At 45.2% G+C, this 24,570-nt stretch overlaps 1 protein-coding gene across 6 annotated transcripts in view; it reads right to left on the bottom strand.

Annotated features, from left to right (window-relative positions):
• AP1B1 (adaptor related protein complex 1 subunit beta 1) overlaps positions 1 to 17,666 on the bottom strand; it is a 54,742-nt gene extending 37,076 nt beyond the window's left edge. The window contains exons 1-2 of one of the 6 annotated variants that reach the window (XM_082698016.1): positions 17,346 to 17,666; positions 16,306 to 16,768 (exon numbers count right to left, since the gene is read on the bottom strand). The gene's annotated coding sequence lies outside the window, so the exon portion shown is untranslated. Of the gene's footprint in view, positions 1 to 14,054; positions 14,263 to 16,242; positions 16,769 to 17,345 lie in introns of those variants that run through there. The other 5 variants (XM_082698013.1, XM_082698017.1, XM_082698014.1 and 2 more) reach the window with 5 other exon arrangements.
• Positions 17,667 to 24,570: the final 6,904 nt, after the last annotated feature.

The following is a 24,570-nucleotide window of genomic DNA, read 5'->3' as shown; positions in this document are numbered from 1 at the left end:
ACCCACGTCAGCCTAGTCCATGGCTCTATCCACCCTCCCCCTTCATAACTGGCCTAGGGTTCTGCACATGGCCAGTGTTGAGTTGATAGTTGTTAAAAGAAATGAAAAGGGGCCAATGACCATCCCGGGGAGTCTCGGCTTGCTGACAGCTCTATTATGTAACTCTTCAGCATTTGTTTCCTAAAGGAATTCACTTACAGTGAAAATCATTTTCTTTTGAGTACACATTCAGCCATTTTCTCAGAGAAATCTCCCCAACCTAGAGGTTCTTTTTGGAGTGCTGTGAATGAGCAGATCAAGAAGATAACAGGATATCTGCCACACAGCAAAAGGCTGTATGACTTCAGGAATCATAGGTGTGAGAGCACAACTGGAAGGGGTATCCAAAATAAAAGTAGGCCATTTCTCAAAGATAAGTTTAGTCTAAGAGGGATCAAGAAAACAAAAGGGGCTAAAAATTTTAGACCAAAAGAATCACAGTAACATATAAACCCCTCTGTTGTTAAATCTAGAAGGAAATCGAAGTGAAAAAAAGGTAAAAACTACCTTAGATGTCTAACTTTAATGCTGCCCAGAGATTCTTCCTTCTCCAATAGTGGAGGCTCTCAGGGGCTTTGCCCTTATCTGCAGGCACAATACAACATCTTGGGGTCCTAAATTCCCAGAACACAATCACCTGGGGACAGATTTGAGATGTATGTATGTACCTGCCCAGGTGGAGAAAGCGTGGGAAGCTTCTTTTGGGGGGATTAAAAAAAGCAACAGAGCAGGGTCAGCTAATCAGACCACCACAGACTGCTGATACCCCTATAGCGTTAAGCTTTGATGACACTCTTCCTTTTACAGATGCTAAGCAACTACTTGCAACTTACACTGCTACCCAGCGTGAGCACTGGCTGCTTCTTTTCTCTGCAGTATCTATCTCACATAACCCTCTGCAGAGGGCCCAATGGGACTGATGATGCAGAAATCGTATCCCTCTGAAGCTGTTTCACATACAGGAAATTAAAGTGGAGGAGGAAGGGGAAGTAGAGAGAAGTGAAAATGCTTTTGCCAAGCCACCCAGAGCACAGATTTTAAAAACCTCATTACACTGTGGAAGATCACACCTGGGTGACCTGCCCTGGGTGGCTATCTCCTGTGTCCTTTCTCTGAAGTTACTCTTGGTTAGTGCAAGAGATGTTTCATCCTCTCTGCAGGAGTGAAAAAAACCCTACAGTTCAGTCTAAAGGATCAGACTTAAAGGATGCTACAGGAAAGACGGGTGCGTTCCCTGGCACTGCTCAGCTATCGCCATACACTGCGTGCCCACTAATGGAGGCCGAAGAGGCTAAGACCTTGTTTGGTGACTCTAATGTATACATGAGCCATGTATACATGTATACATGAGCCACACCTGGAAGCACGCAACCAGTTCAGGCAAGAAAAAGCCTAGGGTTTGGATTCCATCTTTGGAAGTGACGGGATACATTCTAAAAAGGAACAATTGGGGAATTTTTGGTTTGCAAACTGCTCTGGCCAGTGTGATAAGTCATTTTTGCTAAGGAGACAGCATTCTGGGCTGGGATACTCCTCACTTTCAGCGTTTACGGGCTAAGGATCACCTCAGGGGGAAGGAGAGTCTAAACTAAAACCCACACCTAAAAGGACTGGTTTGGCACTAATGAGCCACTGATGCTGTCCTTCATTTAAATCTACCTTCTCACTTTGATCTTATAATCCCGGACCAGTCCCTATTAATCTTACTTTATTTTTATTTTAAAGATTTTTTTTTTTAATTGTTTTATTTATTTATTTAACAGAGAGAGACACAGTGAGAGAGGGAACAGAAGCAGGGGGAGTGGGAGAGGGAGAAGCAGGCTTCTTGCCGTGCAGGGACCCTGATGCAGGGTTCAATCCCAGGACCCTGGGATCATGACCTGAGCCGAAGGCAGAGGCCCAACGACTGAGCCACCCAGGTACCCCCTATTAATCTTACTTAAAAAAATAAAAATAAAAATCCCACTGATGCTCCTGTTTTCCCCTGCCACTAGGCTTAGTAATAAAGAAACTGAGTAATAAGCCTGAAATAGAGTAGTTTTATGTTTTCTAGAATTATAAAGAAGCCCCTAGTGAGAATCACTGACACACTGGCTAGGACAAAGATGTAATGTAATCTAAGAGTGGAAAAATGAGGTCCTAGGAAAATAATGGAAGGGGCAAAAAAACATAAAAATAACCCCAGCTAAAGACTTTGAATTTTAGCTACTGGAGTTAGACGTAAGGAAATAAAGTCCTCAACACTTTTTAAATTTGTGAGGTCCTCACATATCTACATGTAGTTCTAAGAACAAGAGATAAAGAAACTCTGTGTTTTTTTTGTTTTGTTTTGTTTTTTAAAGATTTTATTATTTATTTGACAGACAGAGGTCACAAGCAGGCAGAGAGGCAGGCAGAGAGAGGAAGGGAAGCAGGCTTCGCTGCGGAGCAGAGAGCCCGATGCGGGGCTCGATCCCAGGACCCTGGGATTATGACCTGAGCTGAAGGCAGAGGCTTTAACCCACTGAGCCACCCAGGCGCCCCAGAAACTCTTGTGTTTTAAACAAATAAATTGAATTTAATCTATAAAAAGTACATTAAGAAAATAAATATTGAATATATTTCAACTTTTCTCCAAGACCTCAAAATTTCTAGTGATAACAATAATTATTTTAACTTTATCATTTTTATTTTTTAGGTAGGCTTCATGCCCAATGTGGGGCTTGAACTCAAAACCCTGAGATGAATAGCTGCGTACTCTACCAACTGAGCCAGCAGGTGCCCCAACAATAATTTTAAAGCAAAGAATACTGAACTGCTTGCTGTTGGTTTAATTCACCTCTATGATCCAATTCTTCTCTTGAAAATGGGGACAGCAGCACTTGCTCTTTACTTAGTTCACTGTTCTTCTGATAGGGGACAATGTGGGAATGAAAGCATGCTGATATTATAAATATCATGGAGTTCCAGGGCCCCTGGGTGGCTCAGTGGGTTAGGTATCTGCCTTCGGCTCAGGTAGGGGTCCCGGGGTCCTGGGATCTAGGCCAGCATCAGGCTCTCTGCTCAGTAGAGAGCCTGTTTCTCCCTCTCCCTGCTGCTCCCCCTGCTTGTGTTCTGTCTGTGAAATAAATAAATAAATCTTAAAAAAAAAAAAATTGTGGGGTTCCATTTACATGAAATTCTAGGATAAGAAGAAGAGGTAGAAGTCTGATCAGTGGATGTGTTTGAGAAGGACTGAATGGGGCACAAAAGAACTCTAGGGGTGATGGAAATGATCTGCATCTTTTTTTTTTTTAAGATTTTATTTATTTATTTGACAGAGAAAGAGACCACAAGTAGGCAGAGATGCAGGCAGAGGTGGGGGGAGGAAGCAGGTTCCCTGCTGAGCAGAGAGCCCAGCATGGAGCTCCATCCCAGGACCCTGAGATCATGACCTGAGCCGAAGGCAGACGCTTAACCCACTGTGCCACTCCGGTGCCCCATGATCTGCATCTTGATGCAGATTCTGGCCAGACTGGTACACTTAAGAGCTCACATATCCCTTGGTATAAGTCATACAAATATTAAAATTTTTTTCATTTCTATCTATTTATTAAGATTTTATTTTTTTATTCGATAGAGACCATGCACATACAAGCAGTGGCAATAGCAGGCAGAGGAAGATGGAGAAGCAGGTTCCCTGCTTTCCAAGACCCTGGGATCATGACTTTGGCTGAAGGCAGATGCTTAACTGACTGAGCCACCAAAAAAGTCAATTCAAATAATTGAATTTTTTTTTTAGATAAAATAAAACTCAATGCTGAAGAATAAAAATGGAAAACTATATAATCCAGAGGAAACAAAGCCTTTCTGAGTATGACATTAAATCCAGAAGTCTTTAAAAATCTGTGAGTCTGATTACATAAAAATTAAGTTTTCCTGTATGGCCAAATCATAATAAAAAACGAAAGACAAGGGTGCCTGAGTGGCTCAGTTGGTTGGGTGACTGCCTTTGGCTCAGGTCATGATCCTGGAGTCCTGGGATTGGGTCCTGCATGGGCTCCCTGCTTAGCGGGGAGTCTGCTTCTCCCTCTCTTCTCATGCTCTCTCTCATTCTCTCTCTCTCTCTCAAATAAATAAAATATTTTTTAAAAAGACATGATAGACACACACATAAATTTCCATCACATCTCACACAATAGCCTATTTTCCTTAATACATAAAAAGTACCTATGGGACTCCTGGATGGCTCAGTGGGTTAAGTGGCTGCCTTCAGCTCAGGTCATGATCCCAGGGTCCTGGGATCGAGTCCTGCATCCAGCGAGCCTGCTTCTCCCTCTCCCTCTTCCCCTCCCCCTATTCATGCTCTCTTTCTCATAAATGGATAAATAAAAATTTTAAAAAAATACATAGAAAGTACTAAAAATAGGAGAATGGCAAAGGATGTGGTGTGTTACAGAAAATGAAGACGAATGGTTTAAGCTTTAAGAGATATAAGAGGAATAAGAGAAATTGATACTACAATGAAATACCATCCATTAGCCCAAAAGTCTGATGACGTTTCATGTTGGTGCTGATGTGGGAAAAGAGATACCCTGATGTCATGCTAATGAGAGTCTACAACTTCTACACCAATTTGGCAACTGCCACCAGAATTGCAAAGGTGCTGACCCTTTGACCCAATAACTTGGCTTCTAAGAATTTATTTATTTATTTATTTTAAAGATTTTATCTATTTATTTGAAAGAGAGAAAGCTATGAGCAGAGGGAGGGGCAGAAAGAATCTGAAGCAGATTCCATACTGACTGTGGATGAAGACTCAGGTTCCCAGAGAAGCTAAAATAACCAGGGCTTGTAACAGATCAAGATAAGAGGACTCCTTGATGAGAGCAGAGAGTGCCGCCTCCGTGCGTGGTTAACTTTCAACAAAATTGAAAGTAAGGCTGATCCAACTCCAAGACAGCTGCCAGGAAATCTAGCTTTGCTACCAACAGCTGTGTGATGCAGGGTAAATCCCTCTATCTCTGGGCTTTACTTTTTTCTAATTGTCAAACAAGAGAATTCAACCAGGTCAATGGCTTTTCAAGCCTCTTCTTGCTTTCAAACTGTTTAAAACAAAACCAGAATTACTTGGCTGATATAAGAGTGGAGGACTTAGGGCCTAGCTCACTCCACTACGCCCAAGTCCCCCTCTTCACCAGGGGCCCTTCAGACCACCCACAGTTCCACAGGACAACAGTTCCAGTCTATTAAATGACAGATAAAACCCTCCCACATCTCACCTTCTATGATGAGAAATCCATTTCCCCACCAATGAGTGTTCTTCCAGGGTATCAAACAAGAGGAAATGGAGCATGATCATTCTCTGAGAATGAAAAAAGACATTTCCAAGAGAAAAGACAAAACAAATTCAGAATGCAGCCTGGACTACCAAACCTTATTAGGTCTTCAGTAGGAAGGAAAACAGTAACAAGCCAAACAATTCCCCAAATGGCCTGCCAAAGACCAAGGAAAGAACGTTTCTAGTCTCAGGGCAGTGATTCATGCCAGAGCAACCCAGGCTCTGCACTCGGTTGAGAGGCAAGAAGTTGGTGGCGCTAGCACAATGTGCTGCATACCGCTGGCACTCAGTGAGTTTCCAAGAGAGACCATCGGTATTGTGAGATCAGCCAGAGAAGCAGTTTTAGGGAAGGGAAAGGGGAAGAAGACATTTGGCAAGGTCTGATCCAGCTGTCAATACTCCTCTCTGAATTCAAGGACATCTGGGCAGGGAAAAATGAGCCCTGAAAGTCTGTTGGTAGCTTCCAACTTCAGTGCTGTTTAAAACCATCACTGCTGGGTACCTGGGTGGCTCAGTTGGTTAACCATCTGCCTTTGGCTCAGGTCATGATCTCAGGGTCTTGGGATGGAACCCTGCATTGGGCTCTCTGCTCAGCGGGGTTTGCTTTTCCTTCTCTTTCTGCCCCTTCCCCTGCTGGTGCCTACATGCACACAATGCTCTCTCTCAGATAAATCTTAAAAAAAAATTATAGAACTATCACTGTTAAACTCTTGCCTGATGAAGAAACCTGTTCAGAAACCTGCTCCAGGCACATGTTAGCTCAAGAACAGTTAAGGATAAGTTAGTAGGAGGGTGCTTGGGCTGCTCAGTTGGTTAAGTATCTGTCTTTGGCTCAGGTCATGATCCCAGGGTCCTGGGATACAGTCCCACACTGGGCTTGCTTCTCCCTCTGCCTCTCTGTGTCTCATGAATAAATAAATAAAATCTTTAAAAAAAAAAAAGTGAAACTTTAATCACCTCATGTTTGGCGGTTTCAGTTCTATTTCAAAGGCATAGGTTGATTCATTCACAAATATTCTCCTACTCTGTGCCATGCTCTGGATTGTGTCCCTACCCCATGAAGCTTAGAGTTTATAATAGAGACAATGATTCTATTCACCACCCAGCCATTGCTCACCACTGCTCACCTGTCTGACAGTCTTCTTTCAAAAAGGAAAAGGTCCTCACAGGTAAGCCCTAAAGTTCACTTTATAGACAGGGAAATAAGTGAGGCCAGCTTGAAGACAAAAAGGTGACTCAGCAGTAGAGAAACCAGACTTCAGACTTTCTCTCTGAGACAACCTGGTCACCAAACTCAAACAGGCTCTTTCAAATTGGTTTAATAACTATGAGAAAATAAGCTGTGCTCTTCTTTGGGCTTGGCATGAAATTCAGAACAAAGGTGGCAGTGGCAGCAGTAATGGCAGGCAGATATGCTCTATGAGCCAGACACTATGTAAAGAACTTCACATTTAATCCAAACAATAATCTGTGGAAAAGGTATTGATAATACCACAAGTTTACAGATGAGGAAAAGTAAAGTCCAGAGAGACCAAGGCATTTCTCTGGAGTCAAATAGCTAGAAAATGTAGCACTGACACTCTCTCTCTACTCTTGCCCCATACTGAGATCCCACAGGTTCCACTCAGTCCAGCAACGCAACTTCTCCTCTGAATGAAGCCCTGGCAGAATCACACACACTCCAAGTGAAAGGATAAATGAAATGTGTTGCCCCATATCCCTGCAGGGCCCCTCAAACATTGAATTACAGGTTATTTTAGGACCAGTCCATCCAGTTTGGTCAAGAGGAATGTCAAGTTTGGTAACATGCCTATAGTGAAAGCCTGTTTGGATGAGCTTGCTGAGTTATGGGCCTCCTGGGATTTGGATGAAAAGTACTTAGCCAAAATCAATCTCCTGAGACCCACTAACAGTTAAAGCCTCAAAATGAAAAAGAAGTAAAAGCAGGCACATGCCACATGCAAATGTTCTTCTATTAGCACTGAATCTTTAGAAACTAATTCTAGAATCAGTTCTCAACTATCTACAGAAAGTAATGCTTGGAAAGATCTGTCAAGAGAAAGAAAAGTTCCTCTGGACTGGAAAAAGCAAAGTAATAGGGGTTTCTTCTGAATAATATTTAAATTAATCAGGAAGAGAATGAGGCCAAAGACTAGAATGAGGCCCCCTGAGATCTCAGTTTTCCCATCTATACAATGGAAACACTTTCTGAAGCTCTGTCAAGTGTTGGAGTCATCCATTCATCATGTGTAACAGTGTGAGGAACCGTCAACTCTGGGACCGGGACTGTGCCCCCCACAGCATGCTGCCCACAGGAGACAAAGGATAGTCTTCCCGCTGGGCTTGTACAGACGCAGAGACCAAGTAAAGGACTGCAGGTGAACAATAGAGCAATCATGCCTTCCACGTAAGTACCACCACTGCTCAGAAGAGGGTTCTGAGACTTGGGGGAACGTCTAGGGAAGATGAAGAAGTGCTTTCTGGATGGGAAAAGATGGGTCACATGTGGAAAGGAAGGACTGAGGGTAACCTGGAGAAGACCCACAAGATGCTAGCATAAAAGGAGCAGATAGAGACTAAATCACCAGCAACACTGACTGGGGTGCAGGCTCTGTGCTAAATGGTTTATAGCCCCCCTCATTTAATTCTCAAGATAATCCATTTATAAATAAGAAATTAAAGATGCTGAGAGAAGGGTGAGTTACCAAAAGCCAAAACAAGCAGGCATGTTCAGGAGTTTGTGAGAACCCTTACCTGGCTAAAGGCAAGGACTTGGAAGGGAAAGGAGCAGATGAAGTTAGGCAAGGAATGATGGGATTCAGCAATGGTCTTGGATGCCTGAGCATGTTAGGTCCTGCTGACAGAAGATGCAGTGATCCTCCTGTCAAATACAAATCTCACACTGACGAGCATTTGATACTGTTCATCACCCCCTCTTCCCTGAAACACTTTCTTCCCCTGGATTCCAGGATGCCACGCACTCTGCTTTCCCCTCTACTCCCCTCCTGTTCCATCTGTCTCCTTTGTTGGTTCTTCTTCCTCTCCCTTTCCTTTATGACTGGGGGGCCGCAGGGTTGGGCCTGCTACCTCCCCCTCCCCATGCTATCTCGCCTCTTTGGTGAGTTCATCCAGTGTCAAGGCTTTAAATACCATCTACATGCTGACAACTCACAAGTTTACACCCCCAAGGCCCAACCTCTCCAGTGAACACTCAGCTCATATACCCAAACTGCCTAATCAATATCTGAACTTGAACTTGAATACACCTAACAGGCAGCTCAAACTTAACATAATAAAAACTGACCTTCTGCTTCCCCCCATCCTGCAACTGGCTCATCTGCAGTTTTCATTAGCTAGTTCATTATCAATATCTTTTTTTTTTTTTTAAAGATTTTATTTATTTATTTGACAGACAGAGATCACAAGTAGGCAGGGAGGCAGGCAGAGAGAGAGAGGAGGAAGCAGGCTCCCCGCTCAGCAGAGAGCCCGATGTGGGGCTCGATCCCAGGACCCTGGGATCATGACCTGAGCCGAAGGCAGAGGCTTTAACCCACTGAGCCACCCAGGCGCCCCAATTATCAATATCTTTAACAGAGTTTCAGGCCAAAAACTCAGTTATCCTTGACAATACACACACTCATATTCCACATCTAATCTATCAGCAGATCCTATGGGATTTACCTTCCAAATGAATCCAGAATTCATTTTTTGTAATTTTTTTTTTAAAAGATTTTATTTATTTATCAGAGAGAGAGAGGGGGAGAGAGCGAGCACAGGCAGACAGAATGGCAGGCAGAGGCAGAGGGAGAAGCAGGCTCCCAAGGAGCCCGATGTGGGACTCGATCCCAGAACGCTGGGATCATGACCTGAGCCGAAGGCAGCTGCTTAACCAACTGAGCCACCCAGGCGTCCCTTTTTAAATTTATTTTTAATTTATTTTCAGCATAACAGTATTCATTATTTTTGTACCACACCCAGTGCTCCATGCAATCCGTGCCCTCTATAATACCACCACCTGGTACCCCAACCTCCCACCCTCTGCCCCTTCAAAACCCTGAATCCAGAATTCATAAAGCGGCTATTCACCAGCGCCATCACTGCTACCAGGCCCCATGCCACTATCACTTTTTTTTTTTTTTATAATTTGACACAGAGAGAGAGAGAGAGAGAGAACACAAGCAGGGGGAGTGGGAGGGAGAAATCAAGCTTCCTGCTGAGCAGGGAGCCTGATGTGGGGCTCTATCCCCAGCAGGACCTGAGCTGAAGGCAGACACTTCACGACTGAGCCACCCAGGTGCCCCCCACTATCACATCTTATTGCGATTGCTACCAAAGCTGCTTCCACACTGCTCTCGACAACCCAGTTCAGCAACAGGCAGAATGATCCCATTACAGTCTAAGTTAGACAGTAGTACTCTGGTCCAAAATCCTCCAATGGTTCCCTGTCTTACCTCAGAATAAGAGCCAAAATCTCTACCATGGCCTCATGAACTACAGGCGCATCTGAGACACATACCCCTTTTGTCTTTCACACACATACCCACCACCTATTACTTCTTCAAACTCTCCTCTCACTGTTTTCTCTATCATTCCCTCAGTTCCAGCCATATGGAGCCTCTCTGCTGATCCTTGAACATGACAGGCATATTTCCACTTCAGGGCCTTTGCACATGCTGTTCACATGGCCAGGGAGGCTCTTCCTCCAGACAGCGCCATGGCTCAGTCCGTCACTTCTTTCAAATTTCACTAAAATGTCACCTTTTCTGACCACTTCATTTAAAATTCTACACATTTCCAACCAATCCCCCCAATTCCCTACCTTTCACTTCTCCTTTTGTATTCCTTCAAGGTACTTGTCACTGACATACTATAAAATATATTTATATTGTTTATTTTTTTCTCCCTTTGTAATGTGCTCCATGAGGACAAAGGTTTTATCCATTTTATTTAGTACTACATCCCTAGCTCCTAGACTTACCTGACAAATACCGGTGCTCAATAAATGTCTGAACGATTAGTGCTCAACTCTCTTCCTGGGGAAATTTCAAGTTTTGTAAACCAACCTCAGCTGGAGACCAGCTTCCCCATGTTCCATTCACAGGGTTTGCTAGCATCAGACACACATCTGCTCTGGTTGTCAAGCTATTTTGATAAAACTGAAGTTGAAAATATCAGACCCTCTAGCCCATTTTAGAGCCAATAAATAAATGAAAGATAAGTAAATAAAGAAAAAAGAGAACGGCAAAGGGCAGAAGGTCAGATGGTAACATCTCTGATAGGAGAAAGGTCCAGGCCACCTCTTTCAGTGAGGCCAGATCACCATCTCCTGCTCCCACAGGCATCAGCTCAGAGACTAGGGCTGCTGGAAGGTTGGGATGCAAATGCTGGGGGCAAGGGGCTCTGACACAGCTATGATGGGAACACAGACAGGCCCTTCCCTCTGCCTATAATCCTCTAGACCTACAGGTCTTCTGTGTTCCTTTGTCAAGGCTCTTCACTGCTTTTGCACTTCACCCTAACTCGTGTTTTCTTTTTTTTTTTTTTTTTTAAGATTTTATTTGTTTATTTGACAGACAGAGAACACAAGTAGACAGAGAGGCAGGCAGAGAGAGAGGAAAGCAGGCTTCCCGCTGAGCAGAGAGCCGGATGCGGGACTCGATCCCAGGACCCTGGGATCATGACCTGAGCCAAAGGCAGCGGCTTAACCCACTGAGCCACCCAGGCACCCCCCAACTCGTGCTTTCTTCTGCACTTTCTCTCTCAAATAAAATCTTAAAAACCAACAACCCACAATGATACCATCCCTGTACTGAGTATATATTTTCCTGTCCTCACCCACACCCCCATTCCTATTCATGTTTGCTGAGCACCTCCCATGTGCCATAAACAGGTCTACATGCTAGGGATGCAGCTGTGAACAAGCCAGGCAAAGGGTCTTCCCTTCAAGGAGCATACATCCCAATGGCAGACAGGAACCACAGGCAAGACAAGTAAGTATAATATATACTATCTGAGATGGTGATCAATGCTATGGTGAAAGAGAAAACAGGGAAGGAGGCTAGGGAATGTGGAGGAGGGGAGAAAAGGAGGTTAAAATTTAACCAGGTGGCCACCTTGAGAAGGTGACAGGAGGCACTGTCTCAATGTTCAGCCATTCAGTTTCATTCAGAAAATGAAGGCTATAGAAGCAGACTCACCACAAAATGAAATTTTGTCATTCCACTCTCAATATGCTTAAGACCCTAAAAACAATTAGGTGTGGCGAAAACTGTATGTCACCCAAGTCTATTCCTTTACAGTGCTCTGCTTTTTTTTTTTTTTTTTAAAGATTTTATTTATTTATTTGACAGAGAGAGATCACAAGTAGGCAGAGAGGCAGGCAGAGAGAGAGGAAGGGAAGCAGGCTCCCTGCTGAGCAGAGAGCCCGATGCGGGACTCGATCCCAGGACCCCGAGATCATGACCTGAGCTGAAGGCAGAGGCTTAACGAACTGAGCCACCCAGGCGCCCTACAGTGCTCTGCTTTAACAAATGTTTTCAGTGCTGAAAATGAACAATGAAGGACTGGTTTTAAAGCTTTGAGACCTGACTTCCAAACCTATCATCTTCCAGCTCAAGCCCATAAAGATGGTAACCCTGGGAAAAAAGTCACTAAGGCGGGCGTTCTGGCTGCTGATGGACTCTGGGCATTCTGGACTCAACCAGCTTCTTACCTTAATGAGGTAAGAGGTCTCCCAACTTTCGGGAGACCCTCTGATTGGAGGTTAGAGGTCGAGCCCAAGGCTAAAGACCCAAAAAACATGAGGCTTGAAAGTCTAAAACCAGAGCAAAGCCACTCCTCAGCAATATTAAATAACGAGACAATCCAAGAACAAGGCGTTGGGAATGGGAAGGAGGCCACAGCATGTATGACAGGGGCTCTCCAAGGGTCTACACAACTTAACAGGCACAAGCCCATAAAATGAGAATTGCAATGCCACATACCTAAGGGATTTGTGAGGCTAAATCAGGTCAATACCGGGGCACCTACGTGGCTCAGTCAGTCAAGCGTCTGCCTTTGGCTCAGGTCATGATCCTGGAATCTCGGGATCAAGCCCCAAGTCAGGTTCCCTGCTCAACGAGGAGTCTGCTTCTCCCTCTGAGCTTCCCCCCTCTTGTGCTCTCTCTCTCTCAAATAAATAAAATTTAAAAATAAATAAATAAAACAGGTCAGTACATACAAAGCCTTCAGCAGTGCCCAGCCCACCAAGTGGCCTCTTGCTATAGGCTGGCCACTATGACTACTTAACAGGGACAGTGGTTACCACCAGCACCTCCTTGCTGTTCCCCAACCCCAAGTCTCTGGAGGCCCTGAAGCACTGTGGTGGTGCCTGTTGAAATGTAAGTCAGATCTCAGAACTCCTGCTCAAAACTCTAGTAGCTCCCACCTCCCATCTCACTCAGAGTAAAAGCCAGGGTTCTCACCTTGACCTGGAAGCCCCCTCCATTCTCCTCTGACCTCATAACCCAATGCCCCGCTCATTGCTCACTCAGCTTCCCTGCTGTTTCTCAAACAAGCCAGGGATGTTCCTACTCTTCGCTGTCTTAGGCCTGGAAGGCTCTTTCCCCCGACAATGTCACTCCGGTGGCTGGCTGGGCGGTAACAATGAAAACAGGAGAGTAGTTAATCCTATCACTGGTCAGACTTCTCCCTATCCTGCCAGACTGATATGAGGGATGGACAGGAGACCATTTGGAAAGTGCTTTGAATCTCCTAAGAATCAAATAATCCTAATAAGTCAATGCAATATTCATCCATTCACTGAACATTTACTGGGCACCTATGTGCCAGACATTTCACTAAGTGCTAGAGACACAGTTAAGACAAGTCCTCCCCAAGGATTAAGAGCCGTTTACTTAGAAGACAGCCAAGTGAACAATGACAAACCCTCTGAGCAGTGCCACAGGACACTGAAGAGGTTCATGCCTACAAGGTGAGAGAGATAATCAGATGGGAAGCTCCAAGCAGTGGTCCAGCAAAGAGTCATGTGTGACAGGAAATAGTGTTCAGGCAGAGGACAGCACAAAGCAAAGACACAGAGGTAGAAAGAGTTGGGGACTGCAGAAGTGGCAAGCAGCTGAGTTTGACTGGAGGTTGGGAAAAAATGGAAGTGGGGAGTAGGAGAGATAAGGCAGGAGAGCCAGGCAGGAGTCACCCCAAAAGGCCTTGAAGGCCATGATAAGGAATGTCCATTTTAGCCTGAGGGCAATAAGGAGTCACTGATGGATATTCAAGCAGGATTATTTTTTTAAAGGATTCCCCAAGTGCTCACGTGATATTTTCTCTCTGGTGTTATTTGTTCCTTCTCTGTGTGAAGAGGAAAAAACAAAACACTAAAACCATTTCTGGGCTGTGATCATGTATCAGTAACCTATCTCAGAAGAAACCTGTTCAGAAAAAGAAACATCTACATGTAACAGATGCCCTCTAGAGCTTTCATTATTTTTTTTAAAAGATTTTATTTATTTATTTGACAGAGAGAGATCACAAGTAGGCAGAGAGGCAGGCAGAGAGAGAGAGAGGAGGAAGCCGACTCCCTGCGAGCAGAGAGCCCGATACGGGACTCGATCCCAGGACCCTGAGATCATGACCTGAGCCGAAGGCAGCGGCTTAACCCACTGAGCCACCCAGGCGCCCCTCAAGCTTTCATTATTATAGCAAAATGCAGAACCCATACCTAAGTCATGTTTGCTCACTGTCAGCATGTCAGGCTCTGGTGCCGGGCGTGGAGGTTTTCTGGGAAGTGAGCAGTCAAGACGCACAACAATTTCAGATGATGACCAGAAATACATGAAAGTCCAAGCCCAAAGCCAGTAGGACCAACAGATTAAACTTGTTCTGAAACACTTTTGGGAAGTGAAACGAGAAGGGTGGGAGCAGTGCTGTGTATGTAAAGTCTCTGTTTGCAGAAGGAAGTAATGCCCCACAAACCAGGGTGGACAGCCTTCCTCAGAGGCTCCCGGAGGCATCAACTGCCTAGGGTCAAGGCACCCAACCACAGTAACAGCCTCTGCACAAATTTCCTTATCTAATCCCCCCACACACCAGTGTTGGGGGGGATGGGGAGGAGGTGGGAGTCAGTATTATTTTAGAGCTCAGGTAAAGGAGACCAAGCCTAAGTAAGTTGTCCAGGTAGGTGCTGAGCTGGGGTCAGAACGCAGGGCTGACTGGTGGGGAGTCCGGCAGTGCTTTTTCCACTACACCTCTTGAGCCCTTCAGGCCACTCAGGATGGAAGCCTCTGCTCAACCTGTCCTCAACAGATAACCTCTCCACAACCTCTGAGGGATCGGATTCTTTGAGAACTACTGAGGCTACTCTTTATGACAGTTTCTAAGCGGCTGGAGGAGGCTGGTGGGCTCAACTTAGGATAGGGAGCCAGATGCTCTGAGTTTTGCTCATGTTCCCACCATCTGTCTGACAAGTCACTTCATCTCAAATCCTTCCTTGGAAGAATGGGGATAAGGTGACAGTATTACGTTTCTGTGAATTCAATGGAACTAGGAGAACAGATCACAGACTTTAAAAAAAGGTACTATGGTAATATTTATATCACAGCTTTCTTCAGAACATGTGAAAACCTTCATGGGTTCATTAAGGCTTGTAACACCCAGGACTGGATAGGAAGGCAGCACATCTTCCCCCTGCTGCTACCAGGGAAACTGAGGAAGAATTGGAGCAAGTGAATGTCTGCAAAGGAATAAGGCTCAGACTCACAGAGTCTAGTCCTCCAGCCATCAAACGACTTCACCATCTTCCAAGCGAGATGTGCACACCCCATCCAAGAAGCCAAGGGACCTGTACTTTTCTGAGACAGAGACCCTTCCCTTGAGAAGGTTCTTCAAGAACCTAGGGCCAAAAGATCCCCTAGGGGTCATGTGCTTCCTCTCTTTATTCCAAAAGGAATGCAGTTCAACCACTCTTAAGAGAGGGTCTGAATATTCTTAAATTAGCTTCATGAATAGCCTGTTTTGTGTCTCACAGTTCTCAATAGTCAGGAAAAACTTCCACTTTTGCCCTGAAAGGTAATTACTTCTAACAATAGCCTGCAGGATTGTTTCACCCTAACCATGTGAATTAAATGGCCCTTATGAGGAGCAGACTCAAAGTAATAAGGCTACATCTTTATATAGCTTTGAATAAATACAACAGCAGCTAAAGAAATCTAACAGCCCCTACACCCAACCTTGCTCCAGCCTCTTCTGTCTCTGCACTTTTCAGGCCCCTGAAAGCCTAGGTAAGAACCCTGGCTTTGCCCATTATCACAGGACTGACCTTACCTAATGCGTGATTCAACCTCGTGCCTTGGTTTCCTTGTAGATAAAATAGGGTTGTTGTGAAGTTTACATATGGCACTGTACCTGCGGTGTTTGGCAGTGTCTAGCACACAGTAGGAGCTCAATAACTAGTAGCTAGCATTTCGTCAGTATTTTTAGCATGATCACAGGTGTCCCCAGATAACCTGTCCATGAAACGCCGGACGGACAGACCAAGCCCAAGCCTACCGCGGGGCAGGCGCAAATGGCCGGTTCTTAATTTTTTTTTTTTTCCTTTTTGAACCTTGGCAAAGAGATAAGGCCCCGAATGACTGGGAGGCCTCAGCATGTGAAGGGGGAAACCAGGACGGGGAGAGGAGTTTCCCTCCTGGCGTGGGGCGGACTCCGCAGGGCCTAAGTCTAGGAGTCTCTTTGGAGGACGCCCCAAGAAGGGACTGCGGGCTGGGGTGGCTGGGATTCAGGCCGGCGGCCAAGTGGGCACGAATGAATGAACCCGTAGTCCTTCTCTCACGTCGTGGCTTGGGAAACCACTCACGCCCCTCTAGCGCCCCGTCCTCTCTGTGACCTCTGACCCCACAAAGCCCCCTCACCTCAGACCACCGCCTCCCGGCCCCACTCCTTCTCCTGCCTCGCCGGACTCCCCGCTTCCTCACCCACAGGTCCGGACGGCTCGCGGCGCCGCGGCGCGGCTCGACTCCTCAGCAAAATGTCCGCGGCCTCGTCCTCCCGCTCCCCCGGTGCGTCTGTGCCGCCGGCCGCTAGGAGCCCCGCGGCTGTCACCTGCCGGGCGGAAGTGAGCTGCCCGCGCCCGGGCACTTCCGGTGGACGCACGGCCTGGGGGCGGGGTCAAGGGTGCAAGTCGGGGGGGGTGCCCGCGGGGCGGGGCCATGAAGGGGCGGAGCAAAACGGAATTAACCCCTCCCCAGCCGCGGCGTATCCAGCCGCTGCGTCTTGCCGAGCGCTAAAAAATTAACTAAGTAATTTTAGTAACTTAAGATGATGACTTTAAAGGCCATCTCTTCCTTCTGTGTTACATACGGAAAAACTGAGACTCTGAGAAAGGCAAGGTTTTGCTCAAGATCACTTACCTTATGAATGTCAGAGTCAAAACCAGAACTGTAAAAAAAAAAAAAAAACCAGAACTGTAAATCCAGTCTAGCACTTGCTGCCCTTTGGAAATTCTGACTGGAAGGGTTAAACCCAAGTGCCTGCAAGGAACTTTGATCCAAGAGGAACTTCATAATATCCCATTTTCCTTTTGCTGGGTCTGCCAGGACGTCTTTGATTTCTATAATCCCCTCACTCCCGACTCTGGTACTATTAACTTTCTCCTTATAGATAATTTCTGATCATTCCCCCTTAAAACAGTATTTCGTCACTGCTCTTTAAAAAATGTCTTACTGGGAATGAGTTTAACTATGTCAAGCTCATATTCTAACTCTTAGGGCATTTTCTTCTTGCTCTGATAGTGATTTCATTATATTTGAGCACATTTGTAATCAGGTATGAATGCCCCCTCTGTCAAAGGTGTTTCAGCAAAGATAATAATTAAAGGTTTATAAACTAAACTTCAGGTTGAGAAAAAAACACCTATTTTTTTTTTTTAAAAAGTTGCTTATTAATAGGGGCTCCTGGCTGGTTCAGCAGTAGAGCATGCAATTCTTTGTCTTGGGGTAGTGAATTCAAGCCCCACCTTTGGGTATAGAGATTACTTAAAAATAAAATCCTTAAGGGATGCCTGGTTGGCTAAATCGGTTGAGCCGCTGCCTTTGGCTGGGGTCATAATCCCAGGGTCCTGGCATCGAGTTTTGCATCCAGCTCCTTCCTCAGTAGGGAGCCTGCTTCTCTCTCTGCCTCTGTCTGCCACTCTGCTTGTGCACTCTCTCTGACAAAAAAAAAAAAAAAAAAATCTTAAAAAATAAAAATCCTTTAAAAAAAAAGTTGCTTATTACAACATTATGAGGCCATTAATGTCAGGCTGAAATGCTAGTCAGTTAAAATGATTTAGAAGTCTAAACATTTCCCTGTTTCTTCCATGTAAAAGGTGACTTTACTGCTTCCTCAATTCTTTACAGGAAAAGTAAAGAACATCTTGTTTTTGCATGTGGGGAGGAAGTATCTCAATTATGAACTATAAATATATATGAACTATAAATATATATAGCTGGAAAGTGTTATTTCTAATTTTTTAAACCACTTGGGTTATATAAAGACATATTTGTGTTGTTTTTGAGTACTTGTACAGGGTTTTTTTATAATTATAAATTTAGTGAGTGCTTCATTTGTGTAAGGCACTACTCTTACAAGTGACTTGGGCTTCACAATCTTTCTTACATTATTTACCTAAGTATTAGAAACCATTGTTTTTATTTTTTTATTATTATTTTTAAAAAGATTTTATTTATTTATTTATTTGACAGACAGAGATCACAAATAGGCAGAGTCAGGCAGAGAGAGAAGGAAGCAGGCTCCCCGCTGAGCAGAGAGCCCCAGGCAGGGCTCAATCCCTGGACCCTGAGACCAGGACCCGGCTGAAGGCAGAGGCTTTAACCCACTGAGCCACCCAGGTGCCCCAGAAACCATTGCTTTTAGATACGTCACTATCACCAGGTTATAAGCCAAATACAAATATGAAAAAGAATTAGTTTCATCCTCTAGATTATATAGTAAATATGAAATTTGAAATATGTGTTAATTCAACTCCAGGGGAAGGATGAAGTTAAACATTAACCTAATGAAAATTTTTTGCTAGTGAAAATATGAAAACCTGATGATGGGGTTCCTGGGTGGCTGTCCGTTAAGCATCTGCCTTTGGCTCAGGTAATGATCTGGGATTGAGCCCTGCATTAGGCTCTCTGCTCTGTGGGCAGTCTGCTTCTCCCTCTAGCTTTGCTCCTCCACTCCCCCAACCCCCGCTTGTGCTCTCTCAATCTCAAATAAATACATAAAATCTTTTTTTAAAAAAATAAAATATGGGGCTGCCTGGGTGGCTCAGTGGGTTAAAGCCTTTGCCTTTGGCTCAGGTCATGATCCCAGGGTCCTGGGATCAACCCCACATTGGGCTCTCTGCTCAGAGGGGAGCCTGCCTCTCTGCCTACTTGTGATCTCTGTCTGTTGAGTAAATTAAAAAAAAAAAAAAAAAAAGAAAATATGAAAACATGGATAACAGCAATGCTTGTTTGCTTTGCCTTTGCTTATGTTTTTCACATGGCTTAAATATTAGATATTAAAAAGCCAATCATGGGTTCCTTTGTACCATGACTGACATTTCTTTTATTTTTTTAAAAGATTTAATTATTGGGGTACCTGGGTGGCTCAGTGGGTTAAATCTCTGCCTCCAGGTCAGGTCATGATCTCAGGGTCCTGGGATCCAGCCCCGCAGGGCTCTCTGCTCAGCGGGGAGCCTGTTTCCTCCTCTCTCTGCCTGCCTCTGCCTACTTGTGATCTCACACTCTGTTTCAAATAAATAAATAAGATAGTAAAGAAATAATTTTTAAAAAAGATTTAGTTATTTATTTGCCAGAGAGAGAGAGGGAGAGCCCAAGGAGAGAGAGAAGCAGGCTCCCTGTGGAGCAAGGAGCCCTATGCAGGGCTTACTCCCAGGACCTGGGATGATGACCTGAGCAGAGGGCAGACACTTAACTGGCTGAGCCATCCAGGTGTCCCTCGACTGGCATGATTTCTTAAGGTATGTTTGGCCTTTGTTTTGCTTATCTTTGTGGCATGTAGCCTGATTAACAAGGTGATAGTAAAAGATACATTTTTTAAGATTTTATTTTTAAGTTTTTTTTCTCCCCAAAGCTCTATTTATTTGAGAGAGAGAGAGAGAGCACAAGCAGTAGGAAGAGGGAGAGGGAGAAGAAGACTCCCTGCTGAGCAGAGAGCCCACTGTGGGGCTCAATCCCAGTATCCCAGGATCACGACAAGAGCCAAAGGCAGGCGCTCAACTGACTGGGCCACCCAGGCTCCCCCAAGACTTTATTTTTAAGTAATCTCTACACCCAAGGTAGGACTCAAACTTACAACCCTGAGATCTAGAGTCTCATGCTCCACCAACTGAGCCAGCCAGGTACACCAAAGATACGATTTTTTTTTTTTAAAGACTTTATTTATTTACTTGACAAACAGAGATCACAAGTAGGCAGAGAGGCAGGCAGAGAGAGAGAGGGGGAAGCAGGCTCCCCAATGAGCAGAATGCCCGACGCAGGGCTGGATCCCAGCACCCTGAGATCATGACCTGAGCCAAAGGCAGAGGTTCAACCCACTGAGCCACCCAGGTGCCCCAGATACGATTTTTTTAATATGGTAAGATAAATGCCTTTGAGTCTCTGCTTTGCTAACCCAACCTGTTAAGTTACCTGAAGGTTTTGTCAAGACGAGAGAGAAATATATGGCATATGTGTCTAGTTTGCTTCTGTATGGTTTGATTGGCCTGTTTGTAAATTGAGTCATTACTTAAGAATTGAGAATTATCACTTCCGGGATGCCTGGGTGGCTCAGGCTTTAAGCATCTGCCTTCTGCCCAGGTCCTGATCTCAGGTCCTGGGATCTGAGTCTCAGACTGGGCTCTAGTCCTACACTGGGCTCCCTGCTCAGCAGGAAACTTGCTTTTCCCTCTCCCACTCCCCCTGCTTGTGTTCTCCTCTCACTGGATCTCTGTCTGTCAAATAAATAAATGAAATATTTTTTAAAAAGTAAAATAATAAAAGAGAATGATCACTTCCAGTAGATAGTAAAGTACAGTTGAATATGATAATTTCTAATAGTCTCTTAGATGTACCTAATTTACCAAAGGAAAAAAATATATTTACCTGATGCTCTTCTAGGGAATTATGATACTTAAAGTGTGAAGGGGCTTAGTTTCTTAGTCTGTTTCAAAACATCAACATTTTTATTTGGAATGATTATTGCGAAGAGAAGTATGGGCACCCCTCTTATTTTGGTCAGTGACAAAATCAGTATATACATATTTTTAATGTACTGGGAAATGCAAAGATTGGTAATGAGACCACTTACTAAATGACAGGAGTGGATTATAATTAAGAATTTGTGATTTTCTCAAATATAAACTCAAAATGGATGAAAGACCTAAATGTGAGACATGAATCCATCAAAATCCTAGAGGAGAACACAGGCAGCAACCTCTTTGACCTGGGCCATAGCAACTTCTTGGTAGACATGTCTTAAAGGCAAGGAAAACAATAACAAAAATAAACAATTGGGAATTCATCAAGATAAAAAGCTTTTGCGGAGCAAAGGAAACAGTCGACAACACCAAGAGACAACCAACAGAATGGGAGAAGATATTTGCAAACGACATATTGGATATAGGGCTAATATCCAAGAGCGATAAAGAACTTAAACTCAACACCCAAAAAGCAAACAATCCAGTCAAGAAATGGGCAGAGGACATGAATAGACATTTCTGCAAACAAGACATCTGGATGGCTAAAAAACACATGAAAAAATGCTCCACATCACTCAGCATGGGGAAAATACAAATCAAAACCACAATGAGATACCACCTCACACCAGTCAGAATGGCTAAAATTAACAAGTCAGGAAACAACAAATTTTGGCGAGGATATGGAGAAAGGGGAACCCTCCTCCTACACTGTTGGTGGGAATGCAAGCTGGTGCAGCCACTCTGGAAAACAGTATGAAGTTTCCTCAAAAAGTTAAAAATAAGGGTGTCTGGGTGGCTCATTGGGTTAAAGCCTCTGCCTTTGGCTCGGGTCATGATCCCAGCATCCTGGGATCGAGCCCCAGGTCTGGCTCTCTGCTAGGCGGGGAGCCTGCTTCCCTTCTCTCTCTGTCTGCCTCTCTGCCTCTTGTGATCTCTGTCAAATAAATAAATAAAATCTTTAAAAAAATGTTAAAAATAGAGCTAACCTATGAACCAACAATTTCACTACTAGATATTTACCAAAAGGATAAAAACAGAATAATTTTATATGTACCCACACGCTATACACAGCTGTCTGGAGAAATATCTTTCCCTAATGATAAATGTTGGCAAATGCTATCAGCCTCACTGGGGATGTAACATGGAAAGAAAAGAATATCCATGGGGCACCTGCGTGGCTCAGTGGGTTAAGCCTCTGCCTTCGACTCAGGTTGTGATCTCAGGGTCCTGGGATCAAGCCCCGAGTCAGGCTCTCTGCTCAGCAAGAAGCCTGCTTCCCTCTCTCTCTGCCTGCCTCTCTGCCTGCTTGTGATCTCTGTCAAATAAATAAATAAAATCTTTAAAAAGAAAAGAAAAGAATATCCAACAAAACAAACCAACAAACCTTTAGGTCACCAGGGTCACCTGAGTGGCTCAGTCATTAAGTGTCTGTCCTCAGCTCAGGTCATGATCCCAGGGTTCTGGGATCAACCCTACATTGGTCTCCCTGCTCAGCAGGAAGCCTGCTTCTCCCTCTCCCACTCGCCCTCCTTGTGTTCCCTCTCTCACTGTCTGTCTGTCTCTCTCTCTGTCAAATAAATAAATAAAATAAAATAAAATAAAATAACTTTAAGATTTTTAAGAAGACAAGGGTGCATGGGTGGCTCAGTCAGTTAGGCGTCTGACTCTTGATTTCAGCCCCGGTCATGATATCAGGATTGTGAGATTTGGCCCCAAGTTGGGCTCTGCCATAGGGATGGAACTTGCTTGGGATTCTCTTTCCCTCTCTCTATGTCCATCCCCTGCTCACTCACCCTCTCTCTCTCTCTCCAAAAATAAATAAATATTAAAAAGAAAAAGATTTCGGGATGGCTGGTTGGCTCGGTTGAGCGGGTGCGTTCAGCTCAGGTCATGATCCCAGCGTCCTGGGATCGAGTCCAGCATCGGGCTCCTTGCTCAGCAGAGAGCCTGCTTCTCCCCTGCCTCTGCCTGCCACTCTGTCTGCCTGTGCTCTCTCTCTCTCTCTGACAAATAATTAAATAAAATCTTAAAAAAAGAGATGAAGAAAAGAAAAAGATTCCCATGAAGACAGAAGTGACAGTGTTTGTTTGTTCAGGAAGGACATCCTAGGGAAGGTGGCACTGGTGCTAGACTTTGCCCAGGGAGAACAGAGAGCCTCACAGGCTGAGATGGAAGGACAAAGCAACCCAGGGACAACAGAGCCAAGCCAGGAAGGCAAGAGAGCCCGACATCTGGGTCCTTCAGAAAGCATTTCACGAGTCCCTCCTCCAAACCAGGCCCTGGGTTGGGTGTTGGATAGTCACATGGGAGAAGCAAAGACCCTGCCTTTGCTGAACCTACAGTCTCTCTAAGGAGGGGGGACAGAACAGCAGACCTCATATGATTGGTGCTGTGCTACGGGATGCCCGAGAGGCTGTGGGAATCTAGGAGCTGAAGCTCCCTGGAGTTGGAGGGACCAGGGGAGGCCCGGACAAGTAGAGGGCATGTAATCTGGAAGTACAGAAAACAATGAATGTTTATGGAGCACTGTGGTGTGCCCAGTGGTATGTAGAGAGTCTCATTTGCCCCTTACATCAGCCCCACTTTATCTGGGGGAGGGGGCATGTAAATCCAAGAGCTTAAGTCAAATAGAGTGCAAGTGTTAGAGCTACGGGCATGGTCCTAGAGCCCCAGGATATGTGCTCTTATAAGTCCCAGTCATTCACCTACAATCTATTCATCACTCCTACCTGAGTCAGCCATAATGGAGAGACACGAAAAAGAGCTAGAAAAAGAGACACGAAAAAGAGCTGGCACAAGCTCTCCTTGGGCTACTGTTGAGTGTGGGAGACAGAGACAAACAAAGGGGCAATTATAATACATCCCAGAAGGACCACGGATGCAGGGGAGACTCAGGCAGGAAACTCGCCCTGGGAAAGTCGGGGAAGGCTTCCTGGAGGTGGTGACCTCCAGTCCAGCCTACGAAGGATGATATTGCTACTGTGTATAGTTGCCATTAACAAGGCACAGCACTAGGCTCTTCCATGTATGAAGTCACTAGAACCTTCCCAACGATTTGAGGTTCTATGACCGTCCCGGGTAAAACTGAGAAAACAGGCCAGTAGGCAGACTTCTTGTGGGCCCGGGCCTCCTCTCCCACAGCTCAGCCTGGCAGGAGAGCTAAAAATATAGTACTACTCTATTAAGGGCCAGCTTAATGTCAAAGTCTGGATACTTACAGCTTGCCGAGGTGGAGCCCAGCTCCACCCCCAACACCAAACCCAGCTGCCACTCTGCCTGAGTCCCACTCACCATCAAATCCTGACAGCTGTGGCTAGAACAGTCACACCTAGGTCTTGTGCACATCAGCCAGTCCTCTGAGACCCCAGGCCCAGGAGGGGACCCTTGCCTCAGGAGGGGGTCTCAGAGCCAGGCCCACCTGGATAGAAAACTGACAACTCCTAAAACATACACTATCGCCAACACTAACATCACCTCCTGGTTGGAAGAGGGCGTTTTAAAACTTTTCTTCAAGTCCTATCCACTTTCCACCCTGCCCTATTGGGCTGGCTGGTGTGGAACTGCCTGTCTACCTCTTTAAGCCTCAGTTTCTCCTCCTGGAGAACCCTGCACTCAGTTATGGGCCAAGTGCCACTGCGTGCCCTTAACATCCACCTCTTCATGTAACCTTCACCGTTCTCAAGAGGTGCAGGCTACAACAGCCCTCACTTTACAGGTGAGCATACTGAGGCCTGGAGAAGCTGAGAACTTTCCTCCTTTGACAAGGCAACGATGGACTGAGCTGGGAGTCAAGTCTGGTGACAGCAGGGCCCATGTTTCCCCTTCCCCACCCATACCTGCCTCACGGGACTTCATCCAATCAGAGGAAGGCCAGGAGTTCTTGTAGTCTCATGAAGTGACCCGGGACCTGCTGCTGGTGCTGTGTGCCCTTCAACAAGTCCTTGCCTCCTTCTGGCGCACAGAATCTCCCAGCAGGTCCTTCCCCACCCTCCCACCACAGTGGTGCATAATC

Source organism: Mustela nivalis (assembly GCF_964662115.1).
Source record: "Mustela nivalis genome assembly, chromosome: 14".
Classification (NCBI taxonomy): domain Eukaryota; kingdom Metazoa; phylum Chordata; class Mammalia; order Carnivora; family Mustelidae; genus Mustela; species Mustela nivalis.
This window is presented reverse-complemented; position numbering and strand designations above follow the sequence as displayed.